At 25.6% G+C, this 17697-nt stretch overlaps 1 long non-coding RNA gene across 1 annotated transcript; it reads left to right on the top strand.

Annotated features, from left to right (window-relative positions):
• Positions 1–9694: 9694 nt before the first annotated feature.
• Positions 9695–13447, top strand: LOC113550057. The gene is made up of 6 exons (XR_003404991.1): positions 9695–9828; positions 10615–10706; positions 10771–10917; positions 11048–11211; positions 13167–13289; positions 13353–13447. It is a non-coding gene; the product is annotated as an uncharacterized LOC113550057 (long non-coding RNA).
• The last annotated feature ends 4250 nt before the right edge of the window (positions 13448–17697 follow it).

The following is a 17697-nucleotide window of genomic DNA, read 5'->3' as shown; positions in this document are numbered from 1 at the left end:
AATTTAATTTTTAAACTGGAGAAAATTGATTGGAGCGCTAATTATTGGTCGTGTTAACTAATTTAATAGAATTTATGCAAACAGTTTGAGATAAATAAAGGTGAGTCAAATTAAGTGTTTTTTTATTTTGTTTTTTAAATATTTTTTGGTGGTGTTCATAGAGATTTAATGATCGGGGAACTATGGATAAGTACTAAGTGATATGGCAAATTATAGATACGTCGTAAATTCTAATTCTTGGTACAACAATTGTTATACGACAATATGTAAATATGTAATAGGGCGTTATTTACAAACTCGATTCCAATCATCTAAGTATTGTTGCGAAGGAATATATCATGAATATTCTTCCGTAATCTTCCGGGCAGTTAATATTTCCAAACAATACATCCTCTTCGCTAGTCAAACAGTTGATCGATTTGAACGATGATACTTTTACACCGCAGGGAGTAGACGTTTATTCGGTTTTGCTTTCAGACTATATTTGTGTAAAAATAATTATTGATATTAATTTGGTAAATAAACGTTTTAGAGTTAAGTCAATTGGGAAATTATACACAGTATGGCGGTGCTATTGAATTGATTAAAATTATAAAAATCGTATTTAACATGTTTATTTTTGTTTCAGAAGTTCGTGGATGCCCATTATCAAGACGACGTGGTCAGAAGCTGCAGTGTTATACAATTGTGATTTCTCTTGCTTGTCGGCGGAACTTACGTAAAAATGTATGATTAATTATTATTATTAATTTGAATATATACTACATGTTTTTATAGTATTGGCGTGAAACGCCGTTTATAATTTTCAGTCACATAATAATGTATGCCCGTTTGTGAGAACTACGTCCTAATGGAAGGATTTATTAGTCCGGTAGCTATATTGGGAAATTAACGGACGGAGAATAGTAAGTATACACATATATATATGAAGTATCTTATTAATATCTTAAGTATAATATTTAATCTAAGTTCTCGAAACATTGAATAATAATATATTTTAACAGGTTGACATATTAATATAATCAATTCGTAACGATTATAAAACTAGAATTTTAATTTTAAATTATAAATTTATTAATTATTGTTCTGTTAATAAAAAAGTTTGATTCAAGTTTGGACAAATAAAAATATAAAACATACAGAATCAAAGTACATGAATTAGCAGGTGCTAATAATTGATTCAATAATATTTTAAATTATTTAAATAACACATAATTATTTATAATGTACCTATAATCACTTGCCATTGCATAATGCTTAAAATATAATTTTATTTTTTGTAAGTTAATAAATTATAAGATTAAAATCATTTAACCAACGTGTAAATTGTTAAATATTTCATTAATACCAATTGTTCTCGCTATTTATAAATTATTATATCCTTGGCCATAAACAAATTCTAAAAAATATAATATACGACTTATCCAGTTACTATTTTACTTATTCACGTAACATGGACACATGGTGAAAAATATAAATTAAATTAGTTATATTATATATAATTAAAATCTAAAACTAGGAAATCCAGTTCATTTTTTTTCAAGAATCCTTTTCACTAGTTACATATCGTATAATATATCCAGTGTCAACAAAAAAATTATATTGATCCACCTGAGTATCTACCCTTCTACTATAGTGTAATTATACTAAGTCAATTAAAAACTTGTCAATTACCATTATATGAAATAAACATCTATTATAATATGTATAGATTATATACAATAATTACGGATTTATCACCATAATAAATGTATATATTTATAATAATTCAGTCTGATTACGGAATATATAGTATAATAATATACACCAAAATAAATAATAGGTAATTTTGTACTCTTAATCTAAATATATTAATTAACTTAACTTGTTACACTTATCAATTTCCTTAGACATTTTTAAAATTTTAAAATTTAAAATATTTATGATAAAATATTGAATATTTATTTTTTATAACCATTAAAGCATAATTGAAGTATAAATTAACTGAGAAATGTACTAAATTAAAAATTATATTGTATTATATATATCCAATTACATTCATAGGTCTGGTTAGCTGCTGTAAATATTCGGCTGATCAAACATGCAAGATTATTTCACTATGCTCAATGCTAAGAGTAGAGAGTATATGTGTGGTAATACGATTATGAATACTTTTGCAGGTAATGGTGTGTATAACTAATGTAATACTATAAAAAATTACATAGAATATCCACACCTTTACAGATTGAAAACATATTAATATCAGCACTGGAGTCTAGAGTAATAGAATTCGGCGACTATATTTAAGGGACCGCTACACCAGCATTTGTTTTCTCAGTCTATCTCCCACATAATATAATAGGAACAAAGATGCTCCGCATTTCCACGATTACGACTTTCTGGTTCAGTTTAGGGAGCACCTATTATATATTTTATAAAGAAAAGTGTTTCCTGTGCATTTACCGGAAAGACTTTTAATATTTACAATTTAGAATAAATTATTAATGGTTAAAAATAATGAAAATTATATTAATTGGGGTCCGTCACCCCAGCACCCCAAGTTGTGATTTTTTACACCAAAATTTCACAAGATTATGTAATCATTATGTCACGAAATGTAACCACAAAAACTTTTTTTGTAACTTACAAGGAAGTTCAGAATTTCAAACTTTAATTCCGGGTGATGGCGTGATATCACACCATCACTCCGGTACCCTTCAAAATGATTCGATTGATTCGAAATTTTCACAAAATTTTGTAAACATTTTGTAACCAAATGTGATTCGATATTCCAGATACCTGATTGTTCTTTAATCAATTAAGAATCGCTATTCTAAGTGACATAAGCATCGTAATATATACTTACATGTTATACGTGTTTATAATATTGTTCAATATGTAAAATATATTTTTCGATATTAATATTAATTTATTAATTTTGATAGTTTTTACGTATATTTTTTTTTTAATTTAGGTATTATTGATAATACTTATTTTATGTTATTTATACATCATATATTTATAATTTTAATTTCATCAAATACAACTTTTTTAGTTTTTGGCAAGTTTATAAAATATAATCATCGATTTTAAGATGTTTAATATGTATTGAGTCATGAATTAGGGCCAGGAAGTACTGAGTTCATAAAAAATTTGCTGTATGAGATAAACATTTCAATCACAATCTAACGAGTTCAAAATTAAATTTTATCATATTTTCGTATATTTTGAATTTTTTTAAAAAAATATGCATATTTTAAAATAAAATCGCAATTTAGCGTGTTATTATTATTATTTTTTTTTTTATATATATTCCATAATAATGTCGGACTTTGTATACATATTTCAACATTTATTTGTTGAAAAATATGTCCTTATAAAAACGTTGCCAATATAAAATAAAAACCTGATTAAAATTAAAGGTCGTTACTTGATCGGGTTGATAATTGCCGTTCGTTTGTATTTGAAAACCTATCCAAATCCTTAGTTGTAAGTTTTTATTCTTGAAGTAAATAATATAATATATTATATCATATTAAAATTGTGCATATTTTCCCACATTTTTTAATTTTAAATATTATTTTTACCAAAAACGAAAGAAACTTAACGTAAAAAAAATTTAATTTATAATTAGTGTATATTTTAATGATTTTAAGTACATATTTGCATTCATATTTTGATAGTTTTTAGTGCATGAACTTCTGGTCCCTAGTCATGATGAAATAAATTATTATTAAATTTCGTCCTAGCCTGTGGGAAATTATGTGTCAATAATCAATATGATAACTGATGATAGTGAATAACGTACCTGGTAATGGTCATTATAATACCTATTATGTTTTCAATGCTTTTAATTATTTTTCCACATAATATCACTGTGATACACACATGTAAATATTTTACTATTCTAGCACTACAACATTTTTTTGTATCATGTATTTTATGATATTGTATTTAAGTATAAAAATATTTAAATGCCCTGCCCTATACTATATTATATATTTTATACCGAAAAACTCCCCAAAACAAGTCTTCCAACATTAGCGACGTATGTTCGTATGTAAATGATTAAACGCTATTACTGCATACTTGTATCAAATAAAAAACCTAAGCCGGCTAAACCTAGTGACTTATGTCTATTATAGTTATATTAAATGTTGGTATTAAGAATTAAGATATTATATAAATAAGGTTAATCGCGAGCGACTATGTAATGCATACAGTTATGGTTCAACCTTCTATACAATTTATACAGTGGCCTCTCATAAGTGAGGCAGACCCACAGTACTAAAATACTGGGTTCGCCACTGACGTCGCTAGAGTTAGAAGACTTGTTTTGGGGAGTTTTTCGATATAATAGGGCACTAGGGCAGGTTATTTAAATATTTTTATACTTAAACACAATATCATAAATATGTTACAAAAAATGTTGCACTATAGGAATAGTAAAATATTTACATGTGTGTGCTGCGTGGCAAAATAATTAAAAGCATTGAAAACATAATAGGTATTATAATGACCATTACCAGGTACGTTATTCACTATCATCAGTTATCATATTGATTATTGACACATAATTTCCCACAGGCTAGGACGAAATTTAATAATAATTTATTTCATCATGACTAGGGACCAGAAGTTCATGCACTAAAAACTATCAAAATATGAATGCAAATATGTACTTAAAATCATTAAAATATACACTAATTATAAATTAAATTTTTTTTACGTTAAGTTTCTTTCGTTTTTGGTAAAAATAATATTTAAAATTAAAAAATGTGGGAAAATATGCACAATTTTAATATGATATAATATATTATATTATTTACTTCAAGAATAAAAACTTACAACTAAGGATTTGGATAGGTTTTCAAATACAAACGAACGGCAATTATCAACCCGATCAAGTAACGACCTTTAATTTTAATCAGGTTTTTATTTTATATTGGCAACGTTTTTATAAGGACATATTTTTCAACAAATAAATGTTGAAATATGTATACAAAGTCCGACATTATTATGGAATATATATAAAAAAAAAAATAATAATAATAACACGCTAAATTGCGATTTTATTTTAAAATATGCATATTTTTTTAAAAAAATTCAAAATATACGAAAATATGATAAAATTTAATTTTGAACTCGTTAGATTGTGATTGAAATGTTTATCTCATACAGCAAATTTTTTATGAACTCAGTACTTCCTGGCCCTAATTCATGACTCAATACATATTAAACATCTTAAAATCGATGATTATATTTTATAAACTTGCCAAAAACTAAAAAAGTTGTATTTGATGAAATTAAAATTATAAATATATGATGTATAAATAACATAAAATAAATATTATCAATAATACCTAAATTAAAAAAAAAATATACGTAAAAACTATCAAAATTAATAAATTAATATTAATATCGAAAAATATATTTTACATATTGAACAATATTATAAACACGTATAACATGTAAGTATATATTACGATGCTTATGTCACTTAGAAAAGCGATTCTTAATTGATTAAAGAACAATCAGGTATCTGGAATATCGGATCACATTTGGTTACAAAATGTTTACAAAATTTTGTGAAAATTTCGAATCATTTTGAAGGGTACCGGAGTGATGGTATGATATCACGCCATCACCTGGAATTAAAGTTTGAAATTCTGAACTTCCTTGTAAGTTACAAAAAAGTTTTTGTGGTTACATTTTGTGACATAATGATTACATAATCTTGTGAAATTTTGGTGTAAAAAATCACAACTTAGGGTGCTGGGGTGACGGACCTGCATATATTTATAAAAAAATGTAAATATTAAAAATCTATCCGGTCAATTTATAGAAAATACTCTTCTTTATAAAATAATTGATAGGTGCTTTTGCCCTAAACTAGACCAGAGAGTCGTAATCATGAAAATACGGAGTATCTTTGTTCTTATATTATGTGGGAGATCGACAGAGAAAACAAATGTTGGTGTAGCGGCCCTTAATCTAACGCAATATATTCATTACCATCTGCGCTACAATAATGCTACACGTGACGGCAGCGTACGATAAGATGTCCAGTTAAAGCGTCTAGGAAGTCCAAACCTTTTAGCTGAGTTTACGGATCAAAGGTTAACAGTAATAATTTTTACAGGTAATAATATTTCTTTATTTGAGCTTATTTCCTTTAATATTTTTAATATTAATTTTAATATCAATCAATACCTAATAATTGTTCAATTGAATAAAACTAAATTATTTGTTAGTATGCAATGCATTTATATAAATGCGTTTAATATTACTACTGAGCTCATAATGGTGTAATGATAAATTATAGTATCTATGAATAACACAATTGTTAAGTATAAATTTTTTTTTAAATGCGTTTATCCTAGCACAGCGGTTTCTCTTTTATAGCAATATAACCTATATTAAAAGAATCAATTTTATGAACTAAAACAGATTATATGCTCCAATGATTTTTTTTTTATTAAATTATTTATATAGTTATATTCGATAGGTATTTGCTAACTTTTATCATAATATATAATATATTATATTAGTTTGTGTGTATTAATTCTTTTTTATATTTACATAATTAAGTTATATTTTTTTATATATTACTATAACAGGTAATTTTCTATACAAGTTAAATTTTAAAGGTTAAAACAATAATTTTTTCCACTTAAATGTGTACCAGATGGATTACTTGATGTAATTATTATTTCATATTTCTAATAAATAATTATAATATTTTATAAAAGTAATTATTTTGAATGAAAGTAACATCAATACAAATGATAAAACTGGACACGGGCGAAACGCTATCGGCAAGCCGCCGAAGACAGACGTCCTAAAAAATTCACCAATCAACGTAGGAAGGGGAGGTAATTTATAGTTTATATTTTGTGTTAGCAAATTGAAGCATAACAAATTAAAATAATGTTGTTTTTGATAATATTAATTTGATGAAAATATTTTGATAGAAAGTATTTTACATGAAAAATGGTTCGTTATACGTACTATTTACAGAGACCCATAGTTAATTGAATATATTATTTGGTTATTCTTTAGGTATTTGGTATTATAAATTATCATTCTTGACAAATTTAATATTCCTAAAAGCATAAAAATAAAATAAATACATTTCAGTTTAGTTTCTTAGTAATTATATTAGATTAGTATCTGAAAATACGTTTTATAAATAAATTATAATATTTGCAGAATATTTGTTAATTAGTTATTACTAGGGCTCGGATTTATATACAAATACATATTCTTCTTTAATTCACCTAGAATAATTTTGATTATAAATGTCAACGTTTCGTAATGAGTAGATTTTATGGTTAGTTTTTTTTTTTGCATATTTTTGAATATTTGAACGAAAATACATATTTCTTTATAGTTGCATAAATGTTGCATATTCTACAATTCGTAGATTTTACGTTTGTAAAAATATCTACTAGTCCAGTCAAATTAGACCAAAAATCGACGAAGTTCGGAACTAATTCCATGAAAGCTGGATTTTGATTTTTTTTTTTTAGTTTATATCTTACTTATGAACATACTTGAAGTCCTGACACCGATTTACGTGTATAAATTATTACTTTATTAGTTCAATCAATCTTTTCTATTTTTTAAGAATTTTAATAAATTTTATCAAATTTTTATACATAATATATTTAGATTGTGTACATTTTTTACTCAAAACCTTATAGTTTGTTAATTTGAAAAAAAAATTATTTTGCATATTTATGATATGAAATTGCATATTTTATAGATTTTTGTTGCATATAAATCCGGGCCCTAGTTATTACTCTTTATTTAAGTTATCGTTATTAGGTATTATTATATTTAATTTTTGACAATAGTTTGTTACATGATTTGATATAAATTGAGTATATTAATTCATTTTTCATACATTGATAAATAATGTAGAACATAGATATTTAGCACATAGACATTAATAGGGGAAAGCGGGGTATTACCGTATGTGGGGCAAAATTGTATAATAAGAATGTTATCATTAATTGATATCATGGACATAAACTGGATACATCAATTTGAAATGTTTGTTCATTTATTGAATATAATAATGCACGTGTATTGTCATCACATTTTAAAAAAAAAATACGATTAACGTTTTTACATTAGTTTACTAAAATATTATCAAAATCTGAAAGACTGAATTTTCATATGAAAAAAATTGTACAGGCGTGTTTTTATTATTATTCAATAATTAATTAAGTGTAATTTACATTTGTAGTTTAGATACATTCATTTATTTACTTAATAATGTTTCATAAGAAGCTCGATTTCTTTTGAAAGCTTTGTGGGGCAAAATCATACAGTTATACACCATAATATGGTTTTACCACATTTATATTTTAACTATTGCTATGGTTCAATTTAATTAAGCATTTTAATGGTATTGAATTGTGTTGATAATTTGTTAGCATTTTTAAGGATTAAAAATATTGTTTAGATAAATTTTTAATTAACAAAGTTGAAAATATACATAATATATTACTACTTACTACTTGATTTTTTAAATGTTGTTTTATATTTTGTCACACTTAATAAATAAATAAAATGAAAGCAATACAAATTGATAATTTTCTAATAGATATAATGAACTGTGTTTTTGTACAACAATTGTATTCTCACACGATTTTGCTCTAGGGTACACACAAATTTACCCCACACTTTTAACACAAATTAAACGGATTTATAAAAAAAAAGTAATTCAATTTCAAATAAAAGTTATATAGACCGTAAGTTTTTTTTATGTATACCAGTTGAAAATATTTAATTTCGTAAGAAATTACATGATTTATAAGCCATAAAAGTTTAATCATACGGTATTTCCACACCTTCCCCTAGTTATTATTTATATATAAAAGTATTAACTTTGATGGAATTATTTTGAAATTTAAACATGATAAATATGTATATTTGAAGTATATCTTAAAAATTAAATAAATCTTAAGCAAAATAATTTAATTAATAAATAAAAGAGAAAAAAATATATTTATGGGAAAAATAACCAAACAACTTGGTACATCAAAGTGCAGTATACGAGTAAATAATAAATAATATTATAATAGGTATCAAATATTATTTAATTAAGACAACAATAATTCTATTTAAATAATATAAATGATTAAATAACTATTTTCCTAATGCGTTGTAGTGTTAAGTATTCAATAAAATGTATTTAACAAACTATCTATAGATAGGTAAAGTAACTATAACAAAAAAAATCATAAGGCAAGTGATCATTTGGCTGTTAAAACATCTCCCCTTAAACAAATCCTTTCCACAAGTTAGTATGACCAATGAATAACGATACTCGTACGTCGTAGACAGCAAAATTTATTTGCATAAAGATGATTATTGAAATTAATTTAGGAAACGAACTTTTAACAATTAAGTTATGTGAGAAATAAAATAAATATGCGACAGCGCGATTAAACCAAATTAACCAACAATTATAAAACTCATCTTGAAAATATTTATTTTTGTTTCAGAACCAGTAACTTGTACACTGTCATAATGTCTGGACCTCTGGAGTGTAGCGGCCAAAAGCTATATGTTATACAATTATGATTCAAATTGCTCGTTGGTGGAACTTATGCAAAAATGTACGCATCTATGTATTATTAATTTTTACATATACTACATATTTATAGTGATGGCGTGAAACGCCGTATTTGAATTTTCAGTCACATAATGTACGTATGACCATGGTTCGCGAAAATTACGTTCCAATAGGTGGATCTATTATTTTGGTTGCTGTGTTGTGAAATTAACGGACGGAGAAGACATGTATTAATACAGAACAGAACTTACAAACTCGCTGTAAGTAAATCTACTATTCGTTTATGATATTTTCATACGATGTTCTTGTCGTATTCGTGTAGTGTACTCGTTGTTTATTGATTTGTTTTTATTTTCGGTGTTCCGTAAATATTAGATTAATATAAAATATTAAATAATTTAGATAGGTACACTTATTGTATAAATGTATGCATATTAAGTATTACAATACTAGCTATAATTTTATTATTTTAATATAATAATTATGAAACTATCTATAGTATATTTAAAATAAGAGCGGTACTTGGCGGCGACCAATATATTACCAATATATATTAGCGATATTCGTCCCCGGCAGCGGTGAAATGCGTTTCTCACCATTCTGAACTTCGGAACAAAGCCAAGCCCATGTGCACAAGTCGGCTGCCGTTGTCGCTCATATTATTCTGAATAAACTATAAAGCAATAATTTGAAGTTAAAAATTATGATAAATAAAAAGGTTTGGTAGAATTATGGAATGAACAATATTAAACACAAAATATATAGATAATATTATTACAATACTATATTATTTGATTCAATTATATTTTTAATTATTTTAACAAGTATGCAAAAAGTATAATATTTTTCAAAATATGTCGATATAAAAATAATATTTATTAACAACTAATGAGTATACTATGAACTCAGATTAACTGAGAAATATATCAAATTTAAATTACGCTGTATTATATTTGATATGCATATTATCGTATCCTTATATTATAATATATGTATTATGTGTATATACATGTAAGTATGTTTTCAATGAATGTCTATTGTTATAGGTTCGGTTTAAAGCTCCTGTAGTATGTTGACCCGTTAGTTACATTATGCGAAGAGTATAAACGCGGTAATACGAAAATAATAACCCTTACAGGTATAATTGTGTGTATATTTGTGTAATATAATGTAAAACATTCACAATGTAGTCACTTTTATAGATTGCATATACATGAATATCGGCACCAAAAGTATAGGACTTGATGATTATTGTGAATACAGCATAATACATTTGTGTTTACCTACGTTATTGTAGCTGTAAAGAAGGCAAACAGGAGGCGACCAACATTCAAATACAAGTAATTGAGGTGAGATTTGAATTCTGTGTGTTAAACAACGCATGTATCTGAAAGATTTATCACATCTTCGTGTAGAATAATCATGTCGTTGTGATAAATCTTTTATCTGTGTACGTACAGAATTCAAATCCAATTATAGTGTTCACAGATTAGTGCATAGAAAAAAAAAACAACAATATGGAGATCTAATGCGGCGGCCAATGCAAGTGAGGAACGTATAATAATACGAGGACGTACGTCGTACATCTGTCGAAACAGCCTAACTAATTTCTTTTAGACCACCGAAAAACAAAATTTAAACAGGTAAATTCTCGTTTACATATTTTGTATTAGCGATTAGCGTTGATTTATGACAATTTGAAATATGTTTTTCCCAATAACATTAATCAAATGAAAACATTTTTCTTTGAAAGTATTTTATATGAAAAATTGTTATTATACTTATTTACGTATTTTAATGAATATTTCCATGATGTTAATTGTTGTTCATGATTGTTTGTTTTATTCTTTATTTTTTTATATCTCAACATATTATAACAATATATTATATTTCTGCTTATAAAAATAATTTCTATTTACAATAAATACCATGCTAGAAAAATATAAATTATCAGTACTTTCCGGTTTTTTATTTCATTCAAAATTATTATTTAAGTAAACAATTTTGCTATATCACATATTTTCAATTATAAATTATTACAAAAAATAATTAATTACTCACAATTTGTGTTGGTTCTAAACCAAAATAAAATCCTGTTTACCCACGATATTATATTTATTATTTCTCAGTAAAATTTCATTCAATATAAATAATAATAATATATCCATAATATTGATTCTATAATACATATTATGAAAAAATTTAGATTTTCTAACTATTTAGCTTGGAACAATATTATAGTGATTTTTTTTTAAATAAAATATTTATGCCAATTAAAATTATGATTAAAGATAATTTTATGACATTAAATTTTTGAAAACTGGTCGTTTTAGCATTAATTATTATTTATTACCACGTTAAATAATGTATCGTGTATATTAAATGTTTTATTAAAACAGTAGTATAAGGTGTAACAATTGTATATCTTAATAATTAAATATGGTGATTATTATTTAGTATTAAAATTAATATTGTATTTATTACATGATCTGCTGATAAATAAAATATTATACTACATACATCGTCATTTATCCTTAATTATCAATAAATATTAAAATATACACTATTTTAACGAAAAAAAAAATGTACACAGAAATTAGGACGATTATACATATTGTATATTATTCATAATAATGTATAAGTAGTATTGTGATTTATAATGGAAGTTGATAGCAGTTGATAGCTTAGTGTATCGATAAGCTATTTAATAAAGTATATAGTTTAGGTTTTTGAGCGGAGTGATAAATGCATTGATTTTACAATGATGTGATGAATGATATAACTTGAATATCAAAAAACATAATGTCATGGAATATACTTAGTAGTTAGTGATATAGATTCATAAATCATCTCTGCTCAGAATTTTTTTTATATATATAACGATATATTATTATAGAATTTAAATTTAATACATCCATAATGGGTATCTGTAATAGTGATTCACTCGACACCTACCTATTGTACAGTAAACCGCTAAAGCCCGCCTTTTTATTAATGACTTCATTAATGCAATAGCATTGCAATAATACAATTAAGAGGACACCATACCCGCATGTGTTGTCTCCTGTCTTACTAACGTACATCATAACAAATTTTCGTTCAGCAGAATACATTTTGTGATGTTAGTTTATTAATATTAGAGTAAATTTACCTATTATCAAATTTAAAGGTAAGAATATTATTATCTAGACAATTGCATATGATTTTATTGATATTATCATTTTAAAGGGAGTTATGAACATTTCAAATTTGTTATATTTTACATAGCTGTAACTCACTTTAAAATATTAATATCATTAAAAGCATTTGTCATTGTCTATATAATGTTCTTACCTTTAAATTTGATAATAAGTAAATTTACTCTAATATTAAAACTAACACCACAAAATGTATTCTGCTGAACTAAAATTTGTTATGATTTACGTTAGTAAGACAGAGACAATGCATGCGGTTATGGCGTCCTCTCAATATAAAATATTATGATAATATACGTGTAGAACTGTAGATGTGTAGTTAATCATTTTGAATGTACTATGTTCTACCTAATTCATATTGATATTCTCATAAGCTTTTAAATAAATATTGTTTTGTTCTTTAGAGTTTAGAGTGTTATATTCATTCCACATTCAGTTCACATTGTTATCAGAATGGCATTGATATAAGACAATTACAAAATCATTGCTTACTTATTGATGGTGGTTATGATCATTCCTCATCACAAGTAAGCCGTGATTATGTTGTTTGTTACACAGCAGTAATTTTTCATCTTTTCGTTTTTTGACAGTCCAGCCATGTATCCAGGATCCAGTTTATTCAACATAATTGATATTTTGGGAAACATTAAATCTAAAATATTTATTTATTATATTATGTACAAGGTAATTCATGTATTTATTTTATACTTTTAATTATTAAAAAAAGTATAGTAAGATATATGAATTCCTGTACATAATAACATACTTCTTGATGCCAAAACTAATTTTAAAAGGTAAAATGCTTACTACAATGTATTATCTATTCCTGTAACATACGTACGTTTGAATAAAAATTATAGCATCCATGTATTTATTTAATATTGAATAAAAATGCATGTCATAGTATAGCAATTTTACTTATTGTAACAATGCAAAAAATAAATATATTATTTTTATTTACTTTTATTTATCTTAGTAAATTGTAACTAGCTCATGCCTAAAAAAATTGTTTTTATATCACTTTAATTGAAGATTGGTTAATTTCATGTATCATCTGTTTATTTTTCATATATTTCTTAATTTCTTATAGATAACTATATTTTACCTGGCCAGATCAAGCACTAATTCTGCGCATCTCTGCGTTATTATAGGTATAGTTAATTAGTCTCAATGACGAAGTGTCATTTGAGGGGGTGAGGGTGCATAGAAGATCAAATTTTCGTCGGGACACTATACGCGTTCTCTCACTGGACAGAGTATAATTATGTTTGTTATTTATTATTAAATTAAATTATATTACTATAGTTGAGAATACAAAAAATAAAATGCCACCACCGTTATCCCAGTGGTGAAATCATCTTATGTGTTCTGAAAATGCACATGTTTGCTTGCGTTATTATTATTATACGTAACTACGTAAATAATGTAACTTGTTAAATTTGAAGAAAAAAAATTATTTATTTATTTATATTATTATATTTAATATAATTTGTTAATATAACTGTGGACGCACTCGGGCTATTCCCACAGTAAGGTTAAGTCATTTTTTCAATCGATTAACCAATTATGTATCATTCGAAAACAATCTACAATTCAAATAATCGATTTAATAATAGCACAGTCCTAAACATAATAAAGAGGTAATATATTGAGGTCATATATATATATATATACTTATGTCTTACATATTTTTTACACACATTGATCAATTATTTCATAAAAATCAGTTGAGTAGTTTTGGAATGCATAGAGAACATCATACCCGCGCGTCGTACACCAAATTTCTATAAGGAGATATTAGTTAGGTATTTTTATAGAAATATCATATTTAATATGTTAAATTAAAAATAACAAATAATAAGTTATAATTTTTGAATAAGGGAAATATAAAATATTTCTACTTATTTACAATAAAAATAATTTTAAAAGTATTAATAATTCTATTATACTAATACAACTTTAAGCTTGTAAATAGTAAATAGTAGGAATCTATTTTATTGAATATCATAATGTTCTTATATAATACAACATACTTACATGGTTACAACTATACACACCGATAGACACACACAAAAGAAAAAGGGTCAGGTTGCATTTTTCAGGTAGCTTGAAACCCACGGGCTGCTGAGCTGTGCTGTATACAGGTATACAATTGTATACACATTTATTTTAATTATTAATTTTGTAATTAATAATTAACTTTATCAGGCTGATTTGTGAATCTGAACCATACAGGGCGTCACCCAGATGTATACAAAAAAAATGCATTCAAATAGGTCCAGCCGTTTAGGAGTTCAGTGACAACACACGTACAGTAGAATTATATACATAAAGAAATACAACACACGGTCGATATACTGAATAAATAATAACTAATAGTAAATACCAATAAGCAATAACTCCTCGATATCACTCATTTACCAATAGAATTACTTAAAGGTTTTTTATTAAAATGAATAAAGTAGAGAATAAGTAAATATATTATACAATGTACCCTGATCTATATACTAATATATAAAATGATATAGTTTGTGTGTTCGGGATAAACTCCGAAACTACTTATGTCTAATTCAATCGTCGTGCAGTTTTATTTTAAATTCAAGTCTAAAGAGGACATCACAGAGAACGACATAGGCATAATAATTTAGTACGATCAAATTAATAAATAATTAGTTATTAATTATTATTAATTGAAATAAACGTATAAATTGTATACCTATATATATATATTATTACGGCGGCCCGCGGTTTTCCAGCTACCTGCAATCTGACCTTTTTTTCTTTTGTGTGTGTTTTATCGACGAGTAGATATGAATAATTGTTCCGATAAGTAAAACACTTTCCGTACCACGTTATTTCAACAATTTTATTATCATAGGCTTATGTATTAGGTGGTAATATTGTTATATATTATACTAGCGTGTTTGTTTAGTTAGCAAAAACCACTCGAAGAGATAAGTTCGTTGGTATATAACAGGGGTGGCCAAATGGCGGCTCTCTTCATCGACGTATGCGGCTCGCGGTCTTATTTACAAAAACCAAAATTTTAATTTTTTTTGCATACATTTATAAAAAAGAAAAATGTTTTTATTATTATTATTTTATAATTTCATATTTCGTAATTTAATATGTTTATCGGATGTTAGTTATCTCTATTATTTTTGTGGTATAAAAGTACAGATTAGATAATTTGGCTATTGATATAATTGCATTAATACATGTGGCTCGCGTACATAGTTATGTTGGCCACCCCTGGTACATAATGTCAGTGGCGGCCCAAGGTACGTGCGAACCGGGCGGTCGCCCGGGGGCGTCCAGAATAGGGACGCCGGAAGCGCATTTGTAGGTGCTCATAAAATTATAAAAAATTATGTTTTAGTAAAAAAACTTTTAAATAATAACGGTGTGTAATAATTACGAGTACATTTCTTTATAATAATAAATTGTTATATATATTTAAGCTATATTTTTAAGGGCGCAATAATATCTAGGGCCGGCACTGTATAAAATGTTTCACTTATACTAAAATGTTAGTATGGAATTAGTTATTTAATTAATTTATACTAATATATAAAATAGCGTTTGTTTGTATGTTCGGGATAAAATCCAAAACTACTTGTTCAATCGTCTTGCAGTTTTTTTTAAATTAAGGAGGACATCACAGAGAAGGTTTTAGGCATAAATTAAGTCCCATAAAGTTAAAAAATAATTAGTTATTATTAATTAAAATGTTGGGCGGAACCGAGACGGGTATGCTAGTAAATAATAAAACTATAAATAGTATATGAAATTGTATCTATTTTAGTCATTACTTATTACTTTTGAGCGTGAAAAAATTCACATTTTTTTGTTGTTATAAAATCTTTGCTAATGGGAGAGGAGGTTCCCAGTTAAAATACGTATTTATATAAATATATAATATGAATAGTTATTTTGCAAATAATTTAAATGATATTATTTTAAAAATAATTTATTATTATTATTGACTTTTAATTATTCATTATTAGAAGTATTGTCAAGAACATGCAAATTGTAATAATTTTTTTTGCTATGACTATATATTCTATACTTTAACCAGTTTAACTTAAGGTTTGTAGGTATATTAAGCTTAAAAAACATGTTTATAAAATCGCAAATAATCTTTTTTCGTCATTTTTTTTACAAAACTAAAGAAATAAATTAGTTAATTTTTCTATCTAAAATAAAAGAGTCGCTCTATTTGACCACAGCTTAATGAACTTGTTAATTGATTATTAAAATATTATATTTTAAAACTAAACATTTTCTTGTGTATATAATCACCTACACGTTATTGTATTTTGTTTTTTTAAATAATAAGAAACTAATAAGACGTTTGGTTGTAGGCACTTACGTCTTATGTAATTATGTACTCCATAGTCCATTTGTAAATAAAATTTAGTTATCAATTCCTTATACTAGACAGTTTCTGACATCAATAATTGAATAAATTGTATCGGTTAATCGTAAAGCGTATCTACGTTTTTTTTTTTTTAACAATAATAATCAACGAACTGCCTAAGAACACGATTGTCGATTGTATACAATTATTTTGTATGACGGTTGCTGTTTATTATTACTCTATTATAATTTAATTTTTAATTTTCTTAAATGATAACAAAAATTTAGTGTTTAATTTACAAAATTACATTTTTAAAACTATTTTAATAAAAACAAAACAAAATAAATTGAATAAATTTAAATGGGAAAAACGGCATAATGATATACCTATACAGTACACGTACTATTTTTTATCTTGGTTATGTTTGATTGTGTAAGTATAAAATGTAAAAGGCTATAACCAAATCAAATGTATTGAAGTTATAGAAAACCGGCATCATTGTACAAAAATCTTGTCGTGTATGTACTTAAAATTGTACACGTACGGCCGAATGCGCGATAAAGATCGTATAATAC

The sequence above is a fragment of the Rhopalosiphum maidis genome, chromosome 4, assembly GCF_003676215.2.
Source record: "Rhopalosiphum maidis isolate BTI-1 chromosome 4, ASM367621v3, whole genome shotgun sequence".
Lineage (NCBI taxonomy): Eukaryota > Metazoa > Arthropoda > Insecta > Hemiptera > Aphididae > Rhopalosiphum > Rhopalosiphum maidis.
The sequence above is the reverse complement of the archived record's forward strand: the minus strand, read 5'-3'. Positions and strand labels throughout refer to the sequence as shown.